At 50.6% G+C, this 19,089-nt stretch overlaps 1 protein-coding gene across 3 annotated transcripts in view; it reads left to right on the forward strand.

Moving 5' to 3' along the window:
* Positions 1–19,089, forward strand: part of LYST (lysosomal trafficking regulator) — a 3,752,809-nt gene that overhangs the window by 409,428 nt on the left and 3,324,292 nt on the right. The window lies entirely within an intron of this gene.

The raw sequence follows: 19,089 nt of genomic DNA on the forward strand, positions 1-19,089 counted from the left end.
AAGGTGTATTGCAGCTGCGCGGGATGCTTTAGTCGCCAGCAATCCACCAGGCCCAGTGTGTCTAAAAGGCCGGACAGCCACACCTGTGCCCGGGGGAGGTCCCTAGGGGGGTGACGATCCATAGACCCAGAAACTACCGCATTGAAGTCCCCCCCAACCACCAGCAGGCCACCCGGGAGGTCCAGGAGGAGGCGCCCCAGGTCCGCAAATGTAGTAGCTTGTAACCCAGGCGGGACGTACACTGATATGAAAACAAACACTCTACCCTCCATTCTACCCACCAGGACAGTGTAGCGTCCCCTCTCGTCATGGCGCACCTCATCAATCTCCAGCGGGAGCGAGTTCTTGATCATGATACCCACCCCCCGCGAGCCCGAAGTGAAGCCCGAGTGGGCCACCAAACGATAGCCCCGCCGATTCATGGCATGGAAGGAGTTACCTATAAGGTGTGTCTCCTGCAGGAAGACAACATCTGGCGATATACGTTTCAGGAACTGCAGGACCACACCACGCTTAATCCTATCCCCCAGGCCGTTAACATTCCAGGACAACACAGTCAAATCCCTACCCCCCATCATACGTAGAAGCAATCAGTCGTCCCCCACAGAGCATTTCGAGAACAGCAATACAGTAAAGGGTTTGCCTTGCGGTGCGAACAAACAACACACCCCCCCCCGCCCCCCCATCCCAACAGAACTCCCCCCTCCCTGCACCCCTGCATGAGCCCAGACAGCCCCCCCAAAGTGCAGTGTGCCTGTCGCCCCATAGAGAAAGACGAACTAGTACCCCAGAGGAGGAGGGAAGCCCCCAACAGACCCCGTACGACCTCCATAGGAGGGGAACATACACGATCAAGAAATGGTAAAGAAGTATTGTCCCGAGCAGGGCCTATTATTCACCCCTTAATTCTGATCCGGCGGGCCCTCTCCGCCGCCCGCACCCCCCCCCACCCCCCCGGCCCCGATCACCAGGCAGAGTGTCCAACCAGTCCCCAGCCGCCTCGGGTCGATCAAAGAAGTGCGTGCGACCATCCACCTCCACCCTTAGCTTAGCTGGAAAGAGCATTGAGTACTTAAGGTTCAGGTCCCGCAGGCGACGTTTAACACCGAGAAAACTCAGTCTCTGCTTTTGGACCGCCGGAGTAAAGTCTGGGTAGAAACGCACATCCATGTTGTCAAGCTTGACCGGTCCCTGTTGCCTGGAGGTCTGCAGGATAGCGTCTCTGTCCCGAAAGTTAAAAACCCGGGCAATGAGAGGCCGCGGCGGGGCACCGGCCTTAGGCCTGCCCCCAGGGACCCGGTGAGCACGCTCCACCGCAAAAAGCTTACTCGGGCCCCGGGGCTGAAGATGGGTAAGGATCAAATCTTCCACAAAAAGATCTGCGGCCTCCGCCTCTCGTCCCTCCGGCACCCCCACAATGCGAACATTATTCCTCCTGGCCCGACCCTCGGAATCCTCCAGTCGACGGTCCATCAGGGCGCTCGCCTGGCCAAGCTGGCGCACCTCCTTTTGGAGGGCCGCCACATCCGTCTCGAGGCCCGTTGTGGTGTGGGTCAGGGAATCGACCCGGTCATTTGTCTTGGACAGGTCAGCCCTCACCAGGCTCACATCCACAAGGACCGAGTCAATCTTTTGCGCAAGGGTGTCGAAGCGCTGGTCCACCGAGGCCTTCATCTCTGCGATGGCGCCCATGACGTCCCGGAGGGTCAGATCCACCGGCTGAGCAGATACCTCCGTCGGGCCCGCCGGGGATGTGCGCGATGCCTCCGGAGATCCCTTCTGGAGAGTATAGCGGTCCATACTGTTGGATTGGTGCGCCGGGCCACGGCGGGTCGCCTTCACTTTCGCCCGGTCGCCATCTTGTTTGGTGGACATGCTTGCTCTCCCACCGTCGTGCCAATCTCCTCGAAAGGGCCGATAAACCAGTTCACGGGGTCCGGGGGGGGAGGGCGGCCACTGTACCGCAGGACGACCCACAGCCGGCGGGTCAGCCGGGCACCTGGACAAGACCACACCACCGCACCCCGCTTCGCGACCCTACCTCGCTGGAGGCAAGGAGGGCGCAAAAGTGAAAGTGAAAGCGCGGGGTACGCGAGTCGCCCAGCCGTGCCCGCCGCTGTTGTTCACTTTGTCCCCGGATCGCCCCACTACTCCAATCCGGGGGGCCGGCGCGGAGAAGGCCGCAACCTTCGATCGGTGCTCCCACCGGTGTTCGGGGTCCGATTCGAACACGGAAAACGGGTGGCGCCTCAGCTCGGGTTCACCGACACAGTCCCCTCAACAAGGACAGGATATAGCCAGGATTAATTCAGGAGGTCGCGGAGGTCCTCGGGAGCCTCGCACCTACGCGGCCATCTTGGTTGCGCGCTAGGCTCCTCCCCCCCAAAACATTCTTCTTGTGTATTCTTTGCGCAACCCAGAACTCTCGGTCATCAAACAGCGCACCCAAGTAATGGAAGGTTGAAACGTTTGTTAGTTCTACCCCCCTACAAAAGAACTTGCACCTAGCAGCCTTCTGAGTACCAATCATCATAGTGTGAGATTTAGAAAAATTAGTGTGAAGATCGAGTGAATCCATAAAATCGATAAAGGCATTTAAAAGTTTTTGAAGACCTATGACAGTCCTGGCAAACTACACCGCGTCGTCTGTGTATAAAAGTGCCGGAATCAGTTTAGAGCCAGCTCTCGGGATGTCTTTACAGATAGCTGAAAGAAAGTCCTCTAACTTGTTAATGTAAAGCGTAAACATCAAGGGGGCCAGAATACACCCCTGCCGCACCCCTCTCTTGACTGGCCAGGAAGCTGACACACAACCATCCTCATTGCATCTCTCAACAGGATTTTTCTCCAGCCTTCTCGAGCGCACTTCTCAGCGCGAGGTGCTAGCTCGCACCGCAGCACCCTCGCGCTGGCTCACCGTCCGGCTTCCCTGTTATCAGCTGGCGTACCCCCCCCCCCCCCCCTTCGGGGCTGGGAGCCAGGCGCCACCGGGGGTCGCACTTTGAACTGCGTCACACTATTTGTGACAGTGCGACGGCAGAAGCGCAGCCGTGGGAGGGCTCACCAGGGCCACGAGGGTCTACTACTAAGTAGACCGCGGTGGGAGAGGGATGGAGAAGTACTGTGTGGCTCAATGCCAATCATAGCCACCCCATGCCCTCCCTGCTCGTCCTTCCAGGTGACTGCAGTCACTATCGGACAGCCAGACAGTCAGACCACCACCTGATCACCAGGACGCCCTCTAGGCCTTCTAAGAGTCAAATTGAGGTGAGGTGCGGCGATTGGTGGGCAAAGAGAACTGTTCTATTGTGAGTACACTGGAAGAGCATCTGCAGAGCCCGCTCACCCGCCCATACCCGCTAACCCTAAAGAAATTCCAGCCATCTAGCTGGGGAGTCTGAGGTTGCCGGGAGGGTGGTCGGGCAGCCCCAGAGGTGGTACTAAATCACCTATCCAACGCAAGAACCCAGTGCAAAGAGCAACCATGCGGACCAGAAACTCAAACTTGGTCCTGCACCAAGACAACCATCGCCCCCACAAAACCGCAAGAAGGCTAAAGTCTAAGATACTGTATTCCCTGGGCTGTCAAATCCGGGTCATTCCCTAAGGAGGGGCCGCAAATGGGCGAGTTGCCGACAGTAACTACGACTGCATCGGAAAAGACCACATACACAAGTGAAATTACGGCAACCGGTAATAGCAACAGCATTAAAAAGAGCACGACCACTACCAACGGTAACAGCGATATAAGAGGTTACCTTTACTATACAACTTTAAAAGATAAAGTTGGTGAATCTAGCAAAGTTGCCCATACATCCCGTGCCGAAAGCACTGCTATGACATCGGCAGGTTCCTACAAATATGCGGACCCAAATAAAGGACTTCATCCAGACGTTCCACTTTCCCCAGAAATAATTAGTCACAGGAAAACGAGTCCTAGAAACAACAACGGATCTAGGCTCATCCATCTCTAATAATCCAGCATGTCAAACTGTAGGGACCGCAAAAATGGACCACATGGACGAGGGAGCCAATTCTCTTACTACAAACAAACTACTAACGGGTACCATCCAACACCAAAACCATCTCCAACAGCCAAATTTGGCTCCTCCGACATTTCTTGGTACATCTCAAGGGGGTATACTAACAAATAGCCAGTCAAATGGACAGCCAACTGCGTCATCCCGAAGGGACACAAATAATGCCTCACAGCCTGGTCAAATAACCACGTTAACATGGTCCAACAGCAACAACAGGGCTAGAAAAGAAACAAGTGTGGTTCCAAATGCAGCCCCAACGGCCGCACATCCTAATAGCTCCAACCCAGCCCTCCGCAGCCCAAATCACCAGTCAACCTTGAACATCTTCTGCATTATCCACAAACCCTTCTGGTTTGCGAATAGCCCACAGTGCTAACACTCACACAGAAAATAGAGGAGAACCTTTTAATCAATCGGCTTCATCTCCTGGCCTCAACTTCTGAATCAAGTGAGGGCTATATTTCCGAAACAGGAAGCAACATAGGCACACACAGTACTTCCTTAAGGCTTCAATCTTAGCCTTTTGACCCTTCTTTGGCGCCAGCTGAGCTTACAAGCCAGCAACTCTCACCCAAATGGCCCCCTAATCTTTCAAACTCCAGCTTTCCTCCACATGCAAATGAGCCTCGGACCCTCGCTTCCCCTACAGGAGCGTAAATTGGTCTGCAGCCTCAAAAAATCGAGAATCATCTAGGGCCGATCAACGACGCCCTGATTTCAATGGCAAACGCAGCCATAATGCATGTAGACAAACTGGATACTCAAATAAATATACTGCAAACAGACGGTGGTCTGATCTCCGGATTAGACTCAAAACTGGAACACTTAAACTCACTAATCCACAGAGCCCAGGCAAATACGGCTTTAACGGTCAAACAAGACGACTGTGGATGCAGTCCAATACTGCAGAATCTGGAAAAGCTCCCAGAGATAATGAGCACTCTTGTTAAGGACCTCAAGAATGAAGTTAATGGGCGACCGCACATCGTATATTCCCAGCCCCAACTAAACTCAAAGCCGCCCACAAGCGCGAAAGATTTACAAACCAACGATAAGGAAGCTTCGCATGAAACCACAGGGGCCATGGGAGACCAAATAAACAGAGCAGAAGAACCTGAAACAAAAATCAGCTGCAACTTAGACAAAGGTTCAGGAACTATCAACAAGTCAAAGCTAATAACTTCGGAAAGCCATCATTTATCTAGAAAAAAAAGAAAAAATGAAAAAAGTTAAACAAATCAAATAAAAATTAAAACCCACTATGAAGGGTCTATTTTGCATTGGCTCCAGTTGGAAAATAAGGTTAATGAGGGTAAGAATAAAGAACACTGTGAGGTTATCACCTCTTCTCTAAAAACGACTTTGAATAAAAAAAACTCCAGGCATCCAAACGGACGGCACAACCAACAGTGAAATCATTGCTCCAGGCACGTTTGGACTCCCTATCCGTCTAAGCCCCTGGATATGACTGACCAAGAATCTAGGTGCCATGTTAACAACATACAATGGCCACAAGTTGAAGAAGCAAACCACGATAAATGTGTCCCCACGACGGCAACAGACCATAAGGAGCCCCAACTATTAATCAAAACTATTAACTATAGGAAGACCAAGTCTATTCAAACATGCACCCCCAATTTATTTTCGCCCACTGTCCACAAGCTCAGGAGCAACGCTCAGCGGATGGTAGTAAGTTCAAATCTGTCCGGGGAAGACTTGGACACCCAGGGGAAATCTACTTGGAACCCTATAGAGGCCCCTGATGTGCAGGAGGCAACCTCCCATCAAAATCTGTCATTTACCAACCAAACAAAAGATCAAGAAAAACTTAAAGTACAGCTGTATCCTAAATATATCGTGCAGGGGAAATGGGACATTCTTAATAGAGGCAATCTCCTGAAGCTTTGCGTAAATATTCCAGGCTTAGAAAAAATAAAAACAACTGATATTGACAGTGTCTTTCCTCGCCCCTGGACTAAGCGAGAGTAAATGATACAACAGAGATAATCTTCGCCAGTCCGGCTATGGCCGAGGCCCTGAGAGGAAATAACAAGCAACTGGAAAACTGGGGTATAAAAATCAAGACCCCGTCTGCCATAAAATATCCAGCGATCCTGAAAAGCAGAGACCTGAAGGAACAGCTGGGCCCTAAGGAACTGAATGATCAGAAAAAGACGCTCAAAAAGGATACAACCTGCCCACCAATGGCAACAGGGTCTTTTCTTCATGGCACCAAAGGTGGATCAAAAATAAATCTGACCAGCCATAGCCCAATCCAAATAACACGCGCAGAAGGGAGCAATCGCTCGTGCTCTACTATGGGGCACATTAGCAAAGACTGGTCCTGGCTCCTACGGGCCCTAAATCCTAACCCCTAACAGGTCCCTCACAAGCAAGGAGTCTGCGCCATCAAATGTTCGGCTCCTTTTAAGAAACGCCTATGCTCAGCATAGACGCCCTTTGGACATCTTCCAAACATTATACATCATGACTTGGAATGTCGCAGGGATCACCAAGGTTTTGCAAAGCCCACAAGCAACTACATTCCTCAAAGGAGCGGATTTGTACCCAAGAAACATGGGCAACCACATCTACACCAATAAGAGGCTATGCAGAATATTCCAAACTTTCCACCAAAGGTAACATATTTGGGAGACCCTCAGGGGGGATCTCCATATACATTAAGCACTCATTGAAAGTTCATTTTACAGAGATAAAGAACTCCTCGGGCCTGTTTTTGGCTGGCACCCTGAAAGGCCTGAATACGGTGGACGGCCCATTATCAATACTTTTGATAACGTCTACTACAACCCCCATGGGCCGGGCGCTAAGGAAAAGCTTACGCAGTTGATAACTCATATAGAAACTTTGCTTCTACAGTTTGCATCCATGGAACCCATCATTCTTGGTGACTTCAGTACGCACAAAATAAGGGGTACTGCAGCGCAAAAACCACCGCTTTGGGAGCACCGCGATTTTAAATGCCCTCATGCGAGCATACAATTTGGCAACAACGCACTTCCTATTCTTGAAGCATAAGCCTGGGGCATCCTTTGCACCCACTTATAACAATCAGACCACAATTGACTATATTCTATTAAGTATGAGATTACAAAAACTCATGTCCAACTACACTGTGCACCCACTGAGAGAAAGTGACCATGCCGCTTTAATTGTACAGTTAACCATTACAACAGACATTCACCACTTTCTCCACTGCATAGGGGCATCAAAAGGGGAAGAACAGCATAAACTTCTCGGAAGAATCAAATGGGGGCCGATGTCAATCAACAAATTTACCTCTTGGAAACAAACGTGGACAGGCTGGCAAACAGGCTTAAAAAATGGGGTCATCATAGACGAATGGGACAATCTTGCCTACCAACTAGCCTCACTGCTGCGGGGGAGCACCACATACAGAACTCCCATAGACTATTCTCATACACTAGGGCACGTCCCAGCGATCAAGGAAAGCACCAAACAATTAAACACCAAACACAGAGTATCAGAAATACGGGTCAGTATGCCAAAATACAATTCCAAGTAGCTGCAAAAAAACATTCAAAACAGGTTTGGAAAGCAAGACGTTAACGCACGGAGGCAAAACGGCTGAAGATCTTTGAGCTGCTGGCACCATGTAAGTCCCAAGAATGTTGGCAATACCTAAACAACCTAACCCACGGGGCCACTAACAGAGGGAATCCACTTGACGAGGGTAGCTGGGTAGCCCACGTGAAAACCCTGTACTTGTACGATTCGAATAAAACTCCTCCAAATAGTCCCACAACAATAGGGGAGGGAAGTGGATACGCCACAGCTGAACCTACCATACCGTTGGATGATCCAACCCTCCCAGGTAAAGGACTAGTTGGCACAACTCTAAAAAAAGATTCGATACAATGGGGCACCAACGGTCTGCCTGGCTCCCTCTTCAGGGAAGACAGACTTTTGGATGGAAAATTTGGCTCAGATATACGTAGAATGCAGGTTCCTGAGGGATGTTCCACATTCCTGAAGGGGGTCACTGCTGCACCCAATATATAAAAAAGGGCCTAACACTGACCCCAGGAACTACCACATGATCGCCCTGCTGGATATTGAGAGCAAGGCTTATGCAAGCACTCTTCTGGCGGAACTAGTGGACTGAGTGGGCACTGAGGGCCTCTTGCCCTTCTTTCAGACTGGTTTTAGACCTGGGGGCTCCACTGTGGACAATATAACCGCCCTGTCATACTTAGCACATCAAGCGGTGGCCCATCAAACCCTGCCGCTTTTCACCTGCTTAATTATTCAGCGGCCTTCGACTGGGTAGATCGCGCCACCCTCTGCCAGAAATTGGCTTGCTGGAACATCAGCCTATCTTTACTACAAGCGATTAGATTGCTGTATTCACGAACCTGGGTAAGGGTCAAACTCTCAAGTGAGTTTGCCACAGAGAAAATCACGACGGATCGGGGGCTGCGTCCCCGCCCAATTGCTTTTCAATTTATATACAGCTGACATGGGCCAAGCCCTGCACGGAGCCACTTTAGCCACCCCCAGGATTAGGCATACAAAGATCCAATTCATGCAATACGCTGACGACCTGGTTCTTTTGGATCATACCAAAATCGGCCTACAAAAAGCACTCTCAGCCCTCGCAGTCTACAACGCCAAAAACAAGCTGGACGCCAACCCAACCAAGTCTAAAATAGTGATCTTTGGCCACTACCCGAAAAATTGGCCAAGTGGAGGCTGGGTCCGTTGACTTTGGACTGTGTACAACACTATAACTATCTGGGGGCTTTGTTTGGAATTTAATCTTAATCAACAAAAATTGCAAGAGATGGCGACCGTGACCAAATATTTTTATCAAACAACGGCGGCACCGGAAAACTCCGTGAAGGCCGTTATAAAAAGCATCTTCCAACAACCTGGCAATCCTTGGTTTGCCTGTCTCGCCTCCGCCAAAGACCTCTTGCAACTTGCTACAGAGAATTGGGACCCCAGCATAACCAAGTATGCCACTATTAAACGACAATAAAAAAGCGAGTACGTCTATGTTCTAGCACTTTGGATATGGAATCCTTGGTAGCAACAGGCTTCCACGAGACCCAAAGTCTCCCCCACACATTGTCAAGCCTCAAACCTCATCTTACGCAGGCTGTGGGGAGACAAGCCCTACATAATCCTAGCAGCTAGACTACATCCTCTCCCTCTTAAATAACTATATCCAACTGGGAAAGTAAGGCCAGTCATCACGGAGTGCCGCCTTTGCAACTGCAAGTCTCTGGCTCACATTTTACACTGCTGCCCGGCGCTGCGCCTAGTCCGTAGAATTTACCTCAGGCCCATCCTCCTCCAACTGGGCACTCGCACAGCAAAGGAGGCAGTCCATCAACTCTATACATTGGACAGATTGATGCAAATGGCCAACTTTGGCAAGCTTGTCCATTATACTCATACAAAACTGATGGTCACCTGCCCCTAGGCTGTTAGACTGGCATTGTGGGGTCTGCCCTCTGGCCACTTCTTGACAACAGACTTACTTAATATACAAGACTGATTGCCACTTGATTGTTTTTATCTAAGATAGCAAAGGAGAATTGTAACAATGTTGTGTACATATACATGTTTTTTTCTATTTTAGAGTTTTTTAAAATTTTACTCTGTCACTTTATACGCTGTAATTTTGTAATGGTTTTAAGTAACCACACAAAGAATTCATTCATTCAATCATTGCATCTCACCGCCGCAGTGGTGTTATTATTGGCGGAATGTAAAAAACCACCAAATATGCATCCAAACACAGACCCAAAAGGATCAACCACAGTTTGGCTTTATCTGAAAGAGACACGTTAGTGATAGATTCCTTACCTTAGAATATCCCCAGGCGTCAGACTGGATCCGGAAAGCTTTCGTCAGCAGTACCCCTGTGCATCGATAGGCGGCGTCGTACGGCTCCGCGTGCGTCGATGGCGTCTTATTCACCGAGATGACGTCACTGGAGCTACTTAGACGCGCACTGAAGTCCGTTCTTTCTTTTTCCGTGCCAGCAAGCGCAGATCCGGAGAGAGCGGTACCCCGTCACTTGTCGTCTAAGTATTTATTTGTTATAATTTATAAGTAAACTTACCCCTGGTGCACAGGGATGCCCGGTTTCAAACTTTGCAGGGCCTGTCCGCGCACGATGTCACTGACTGACCCGCACCGTGAGTGTCTCTTCTGCCTGGGGCGTGACCACGACACCGAGTTGCGCCCCCACTGCCAGGCCATGGCCCTGAAAACTTTGCGGGAGCGGTCCCGAAAGTGGCTGGAGGCCCGGGAGTAAGCCCCACGTCGTTCCAGGTCCCAGATTCCGTGGGAGGACGAGGGCCCAGTGGAGAAGTGTGGCTTAATGATTAGAGCGGCAGACCCTGATGCAGAGGTCTAGCCCGGGACCAGGGTTCAATTCCCCGCCTCGGCGGGTCTTGGGCTCAAAAATTCCACGGACCTGATAATTCTCGTCTCGGTGCCATTCCAATCATGGAGTCCCACTCTGCAACTCTGGGCAATAGCTTGCTTAATCTCCACAACGGCCCCCACAACGCTATGGATGCCTGGCCTCCACCTTGGGGGTGCCCAGGAGTGGACGCCTCACAGGGAAAGCCAGGATGGGTTCCACAGCGGTATTCGTACAAGCGCCTTGAGACCCTTGCGGGTGAGTAGTGCGCTATACAAGTAGCAATTTACATTTACAGTCGCAGAGCATGTACTATCATGCTAAGTCTTAGCACTCGGAGTCAGGTAAGGCGAAGCACAAGAAGTCGAAGAAGCGTTGCCACTCTTCGTCCTCCCCTCGCCGGTCACTGGACACGGCTGAGGGGGCAGGTGGCACTGCCCCTGCGGCTCCAATGGAGCCTGAGCAGTTACTGTTGGCTTACCCACCTTTCCCGGGTCCATCGGCGACTCCGGCCGAATTGCAAGAGTTCGTGTCTGCAATGGCACGTGTCTTCGACCCGTGCAGCCCTGTCGGGCCCCACTGTTCCGCGTTCCACGACTGCTCCGGCCCTGACGTAGTCGACCCCCAGAGGCCTCCATGGCTTCCGGCCGGGGCTCCCCGTTCTTGCTGGTCGACCCCGTACGGCCCCCGCCAACATTGACGTCGGCGGTGCCGATGGCGGCACCGGCGACTGACGCTGGCATAGACTTCTTTTCCAACGTCAACACTGTGCCGGAGGGATGTTTCCCGATCCCGATGCTGATGGGGAACTTTTATCCTTTTATTCGCCCACGTCCTCGTCCACTTGTGGAGGAAGGGGAGGACTGGGAGGGGTTTGAAGACCCTCTCGCAGCACAGTGCGAGTCTGTCCCCTATTGGGATGAGTCTAACAGGATAAGAACCTGGTTGCAGTGTGCACTGTTCCTAGTGAACAAATTGTGCAAATGATGGAACTTGCTATTTGCCAATTTAGCTAAGAAAAACTAGAACAACGTATACTCTTGTCAAGAGATTCCTGGTAGACATTTAAATCATATATCCTAATACAATTTGTGTACTATTTAGCATATTATTGTGCAATCTTGTCACAGCAGTGGTTGCCTAGACAATGCGAGTACATAAACAGAAAAACACTGAAAAAAGTGAAGAAACCTATTGTTGTTCAATACAGGTATGTTCACAACATTTATCGTTGCATCACAATTTCCAAATTGATAGGTGCATATTTGTCACGAGGCCCAATGCATTTCGGGACTCAAGGTCCCTTCCTCACCGGAAATTTCTCTGTGGACAAAAGAGTTCTTTAAAGTATGTCTAGCATTCGATCCATTTTACTTAATTCAAAGTGGTTAAAATATAAGGAGAGTCCCATCTGTCCAGCTAGAAAAGAACAAGTTGTGGAATTGTCATAATAGTCTAGATAAGTGAATGAAAGGGAAAAACATCTATGCATGCTATTACCACTGTATAGTAATACCCATGTACAAGATGAACGGGTGGGGTGTAACTTCAATGATGTTATGAAAAGCTAAGTGTAGATGTAAGAAAAGCGAGAGAGAGGAGAGAAGGTGGGTTTATGTTACAAATGAAGTGAATCACATCAAAGTGCAGGAACTAAAGACAATGATCTAATGTGTTCATTCCTTGACAGTATCAGTAAGCCAACAGCATGTTACTTTGTCAAGGAGACACCATATATGCGGATGGTATCCTGAAACGGAACCGCGTAAAATACAATTATGAAGCGTGGTCCTGGCTAGAGAAACTGCCAGAAACTGTTACGGAATAAGATCCCACAACAGTAGCATTAAACATGATAGATAATGTTGAGTATTATAGAAGAATGATTTGCTATGTGCAAATATCTACATCTTAGGAATTGCGAAGGGCTGAAGCACTACTAAATAGCAAAAGGCACTCACCTTAGTTGCGGTGTTGGGTGCTTGTGAAAAGTTATGAGGCTATAGCGCGAAGGGAACATAAGGCGTTCCGTATTCAAAATAGAGTATCTGAAAGTACAAACACGTCAGCTACAGAAGCTGCAGGACTGTTGAGTATATAAAGGATAAAAAAAAAACTGCTAGTTGCCTTCTGCGGGAAAATGAATGCAAACAATAATCTTTGCGTCTGAGTTAAAGCAGGGGCGATCTCGTGTGAGGAGAATCGGTGGTTGCTATTTATAGCGTATCCGCCATCACGCTATGGAACTAAAAGCAAGACTACCGTGTGTAACAAAAACTATGTTACGTGAACTCGGGATTATGGAAGTGTATAGAAATTCACGATGTGGTTGGGACTGGTAACAGTAAAAAGCTGCATGGCTCCCTGTGTAATGGTATGCTGGGGATAAAGGAAATAAAACACCGATAATTCATCCGCCTGTACTAGAAAGTTTTGCTAGAAATGGAAGAAAGACCGAATGCTGATGTCGCTGTATGAATGTAAAAAGGAACTAATGCCTGGTACAAGTCTGGCATTAATGCTAATAAATCTGAAAAAACAGGAGGGCAAGAAATCCAGTTCTTATAAGGATAATAAGAAAAGTCGTGTGAGTTGCAAAAAAGTCTGTAACCATACTGTAGCCCATCAGCTATTCAAACGGAAAGCCGAGACTTATGGATAAACATTCGATGAATAGATAGAAGAAATTAAGATGACTGTGACAATGTAGTAAAAATGAAGATGAAGATAAATCAAAATTCTGATGTTTATCTCTAATGTGTGTAATTGAGAAGGGGTGTACAATAAAGTAGTGGCCAAAAAGAGGGTTACTCCAGACATATTGTTGGTACATGGTGTAAGGTGCATGGCAGGGGAAGAAGTATTAACAGTGTATGAGGATTGATGCTTGGCTAACCATACTGGATAGGATAGCTCTTGTGTGTTATGACATGGTTCTCAAGATGTTATAGCAAAGAATAATAACAGATAACAATTCAATTCCATTTTGTCATTCAACCCTCTTGGGATTAAAGTTTGCAGATAGTCAATCCAAAATACCTCTCGTTGCAACAATTTTCTATTGTTACCTACACCTTCCTGTTTAGGAACTACCTCCACGATCTGTGCTCTTAGTTGAGTTATGCTATGTTTTGCTTCAAACCAATGGGTTGCTACACTTGAGGTTTTATTCCCTGTGCATATTGTGCTTTTGTGTTCAGTTAACCCCTTCAGCGCGGCGCGGATTTCCGCGCCGTGCTGAAGGTTCCGTGCGCGGGCGGGGCCGTGACAGAGCGGTTCCGTCATGCGCACAGCGCAACCGTGGTGCATGACGGAACCGCTCCGTCACAAGCATCGAAGGGGTTAATCAAATTTTAAGCTTACGTTCTGTTTTTACTATATATGCTTTGCCACAAGGGCATTTCAAACAATAAATTATATTGGTGGTATTACAGTCTGAGGTGTGCCTCAGTTGTATGTTTTTACCAGAAACAGGGTGTGTGAGTACATCACCTGTTATGTTATTGCAATGTGTGCAATTAAAAAACCTTTGAATAATTTTTTGGTCAAAGATATATCGGGAGTCTTTATCAATTCTTGTAGGTTTCTGCCTCGAGTATAGGAAAATGTGGGTTTCTCGTCAAAGATGCCATTGAAATCCGGTTCATTTTGAAGAAGCTCCCATCTTTTGTTTATGATCTTCTTGATTTGAGTAGAGGAGATAGAGTATTTAGATACAAAGGTAGGCGTATGTTGTAAGCTTTTTGGAGTTTTGAAGAATAACGATGTGCAGTCTTTATTGGCTAATCTGGATATGCTCTTCTGTAAAATGTCTGGAGGATATCCTCTCTGTTCAAACCGTTGTTTATACAACTCAATCTTTGATATAACAGTTTCAGGTTCAGAACAAATGCGCTTTAGCCTGAGAAACTGAGTAGGGCAAATTAGAGATGAAACTTCTGGGATGGAAACTTGAATAGTGTAAGGTACTATTCCTGTCTGTTGATTTTGTGAAAATTTCAGTTGTAAGTTTGTGTTTTGTGTGATCCTTCATTATTAAAACATCCAAGAAGTTGACCTGTTGGGTACTTATCGTATGGGTAAATTGAATTCTGGGATTTCTGGTGTTAAGTTCCTGACTTAGATTTTCTAGGTGGTTGAATGGTTGAGTCCAGATAAGAAATATATCGTCGCTGTACCTGCAGTATAGGACATGTCCGTTGGTCTAGTTGTCAATAGTGAGTATGAAGTCATTTTCAAATTTAGACATAAAGATGTTAGCGTATGCAGGAGCACCCGAAAATCCCATAGATGTACTTGTCAGTTGTCCATAAAAGTTCTCCTCCCATTGAAAGTAACTGTTGTGTAAACAGAAACTGAGATGTTTTAACAAAAAGACGCTGTCTTTTTCTGTTAAATCCATCTTAAGTAGCACCCATTCTGTTGCTTCGATGCCTTCTGAGTGAACTATTGATGTATAAAGAGCTGTAACATCAATGGTGCAGAGTATCCAATGGTTTTGAACAAAAGATTCAATGTTCTGTAATTTCTTTAACCCCTTCGCCGCGGGGGTACCTCCCCCGCGGGGGGGGGGGCGGCATTGTCCTCGTCGTGAGGCACAGTGGAGTTACTCCACCCACTGATTGATTCTCCCGCACAGGCGGGGAATCAATTACGCGTTGGAGTGGCGCAACCGTTATGACGAGCCCAGCTCGTCATGAGCACAGCTCCACTGTACCTCATGACGAGGTGGGCTAGTCATGAGCATACACGGGGTTAAAAAATCAGTTGTCTTTTATGTAAGTGCACCAACTCTGCACAAACTTTTGTAAGAAGGAGTCCAAATATCTCCCCAAAGGATCAAAAATAGAACTGCATCCAGAAATAATAGGTCGAAATGGCGGATTGGTAGGATGTTTATGTATTTTGGGTGTCACATAGTTTTTTGGTCTCCGTGAGTTACTGGTAGTTGGAATGGACTTCAATTGTGAGTCTATGGTCCCACTTTCTTCAGCTTGATCCAAAATCTCTTGTAGCAGTTTTTGTAAGGTAGTTGTGGGGTCAGTCTCAAGAGCCAAGTATGTTTCAGTGTCTTTTACGTGCTCATTTACGTTTTGATAAACTTCTTTTTATTGTGTTTTGCGGCATAAAGAACAATATCAGGAATAATATACAGCAGTGCAGTGAACAAGGCATCAGTATCTGCAATCTGGAAAGCATCAACAGGCAAGTGCAAAAACCCTCCCGCCCCCTCCCTTCCCCCGTCCCCCCCCCCCCCTGTGCACCCACCCTTCAAAACGGGCCCCCCAACCATTTCCCCCATATCTTGCGAAATTTTTTTGGGCAGCCCCGTGCAGCGTATAGCGACCGCTCCTGAGCCGCACACCAATCCACCCCTCTACTCCAGGTAGCCACTCTGGGCGGGTCTGGCTGTGACCACACTGCCGCTATGTCTCTCTTAGCCACCATAAGGGCAGTGGTGAGGAAGTACTTCTCATTACGGGACCCGTCCATCCCGTCCATGATGCCCAGCAGGGCCATTCTAGGCTCGTGGGGGACCTCCCAACCCAGGACCTCCGCTAGATCGGCCTCGATCGCTGCCCAGTAGTCCCCCAGACGAGGGCAAGACCACACCATGTGGAAAAAATCTGCTGGAACCTCCCCACAGCGAGTGCAAGAGGCGTCCGCGCGGAGGCCCGCACGATACAGGCGGTCCGGGGTCAAATAGGCAGTGTGGAGGTAATAAAGTTGGATAAGCCGCAGCCTAGCGGAGGTGGTAAGCGACCGAGGGCCCATAAGGGCGTCCCTCCAGTCCGCCTCATCCAGGGGTCCCACCCAAGCCTCCCATCGCTGCTTTAGCCCGCTCCAATCCACCGGTGTATTGTTAATTAGGGATTTATAAATGCGGGATATGCCCCCCCTCCCAAGATACCCCAACATCACCTGGGCCTCAGGCGGACTATGGGAAGGCAGTCTGGAATCTAGAGGGACGTGAGCCCGAACCGCGTGGCGCAATTGAAGGTAGCGGTAGAATTGAGAAGGCTGCAGCGAGAAGCGGGTCCGAAGCTCCTGGAAGGAACACATGCGGCTTCCACGCCATATATCGCCCAGACAGGAGATACCGAGAAGATCCCACTGCCGAAAGCCCTTTAGTCCCACCACCTCCCGCAGCCACGTCCCGTGCCAAAGCGGAGTGAGTTGCGTGGACGTCCCCGACCATCTGGTGTGTCGCAAGGCCGCGCGCCACGCGAGAAAGGGAGCCCGCACGACGCCGGGATGCGACAGGGGGATCGTTGTGCCATAGAGCATGTTTTGGATGGAGGAGAACCCGAGGCAGTTCACCTCGAGTCGATAAGCCGGGTCGCCCCAGCCCCCTGAGAACCAATCGTGGACCACCAGTAGTTGGGTGGCCAGATAGTAGAGGTAGAGGTTGGTCATGCTTAGGCCGCCGTCGTAGGAGGGGACCCTGCAGCGGTCCAAGGCCAGCCGAGGTCGACCACCGCCCCAAAGGAATTTGGTCACCATCTTATCCAGGTCCCGGAACCACGGGCGCGGAAAGGGGCATGGAGTGTTCTGCAGCATGTAAAGAAACTTGGGGAGGATCATCATCTTATATAAGGCGACTCTCCCTAGCGGATTCAAAGGGAGGGCCTGCCACCGGAGCATATCTGATCTGGCTTTGTTTACTACTGGAGCCACATTGAGTGCCCAACAGAATTCCGGGAGGAGGGTGACCCAGATCCCCAGGTACTTAAAGGAGAGTCTCCGGAGGGGAATATCTGATTGCCAGTCGAAACATTCCCGCGACGGGTGTAGCGTGACTAGAACAGATTTTTTGGGGTTCAGATGGAGACCCGACGCCTGGCCAAACCGATGGAGGATCCGGCGGACCCGGGGCCCCGAGGTCGCTGGGTCGGAAAGATAGAGGAGGACGTCGTCCGCGTATAGGGCAATCTTATCGGGGGCCACAGCTGGCCATTCCCATCCGCGAAGAACGGGATCCGCGCGAATCAGCATTGCCAGGGGTTCCATGGCCAACGCAAAAAGGAGGGGCGAGAGCGGACAACCCTGGCGCGTCCCCCGACCTATGGGAAACGGGCGAGAGAGAGCCCCGTTGACCAACACCCGGGCCCGCGGGTGCGCGTACAGGACCGCTACCATGGCACGGAACCGGGGGCCGAAACCCATGCGTTCCAGGACGTCGGCCAAGTACGCCCATCCCACGGAGTCGAAGGCCTTTTCAAAGTCAACCAGGAGGAGGGCCAGATAGGGAGAAAGGCGGCCGCGGTGCGCCATCGCAAGATGCAGGCGCCGCAGGCAGTGTCTGGTCCCCCGCTCCGGCATAAAGCCGCATTGATCCGGGTGGACCAAGGAGGCAAGCGACGGGCGCAACCGCTGTGCCAGGACCGTAGCATAGATTTTGAGTTCGGTGTTGATAAGGGATATCGGCCGATAGTCGGAGCAGGACCGCGAGGGAGGCTGAGTCTTGGGGAGGGCAACTATGGTTGCCGTGTCCGTCTCGGGCCGGAACGAGCCCGTTTCCACCACGGCTGCAAAAAGGTCCCGAAGCCTCGGGGCCAGCATCTCACGATAGTGAGCGTAGTACTCCTGGGGGAACCCGTCGGGTCCCGGGGTCTTCCCAGGCGCCAAGCGGCCAATGGCCTCCTCGATCTCCTGCAGCTCGATCGGCGAATCAAGGGTCTCGGAAACCTCGGGCTGCAACCGCGTAAGTGTCACCACGGTCGTCCCCAGCAATTCCTCAAGGGAGAGCGTGGACGGCCTGTGGCGGTATAGCTGGGAGTAATAGTCAGCGAACGCCTGGGCTATCGCCACCGAGGCTGTGTGAGTACCACCCGCTGGGTCCGCGATGGCCGGAATGATCCGTCCCGCCCGGGGATAGGTCGCCAGCCGGTGGAGAAGAGTGCCGTTTTTGTCTCCCCACCCGTAGACCCGGGCCACCGAGGAGCGCCATAGAATCTTCGCCGCCTCCAGGGAATGGAGGCGAATCTCTTCCCGCAGGAAGGCCAATCGACGAGATCGGGCGGCATCGTCCAATTCCCCCAGACCGCGCTCTAATTCCAAGGCTTGGGCTTCGCATTCCGCGAGCTTCTGGGATTGGGCCCGCCGTTGGCGCTGCAGATGCCCCTTAGCGGCGCCCCGGACAGTCGCCTTGCCAGCCTCCCACAAGACTGCAGGGGAGGCGACAGAGCCCTCGTTATGGGAGTAGTAGTCGGCGATTTCGCCCCCGACCGCCTTCCGGAAAGCCTTGTCGTGGAGGAACCAGGCGTTCAGACGCCACATCGGACGGGCAGAGAGGGGTGGGGGACCAAGAGCGAGGAGCACAGGCGAGTGGTCCGAAAGGCCCCTCGGAAGAATGCGTACATCTCGCACCCCCGCGCAGTCGGTGGATGGTACGAAGATGAGGTCGATCCGGGCATGGGAGTGATGGGCCGCCGATGTGTGGGTGTATTGGCGTGCCTGCGGATGCCAGATCCGCCAGACATCGCAGAGGCCCTGCGATTCAGCCCAGGATGAGAGCTGTTTTGCGCGGGCGACGCGGGACAGGGAGACCGGGCCCGTCGAGTCCAGGGGAGGCGAGTAGACGGTGTTGAAATCTCCGCCGAGAATGAGGGAGCCCGCCGGAAGTGT

The sequence above is a fragment of the Triturus cristatus genome, chromosome 6, assembly GCF_964204655.1.
Source record: "Triturus cristatus chromosome 6, aTriCri1.1, whole genome shotgun sequence".
Lineage (NCBI taxonomy): Eukaryota > Metazoa > Chordata > Amphibia > Caudata > Salamandridae > Triturus > Triturus cristatus.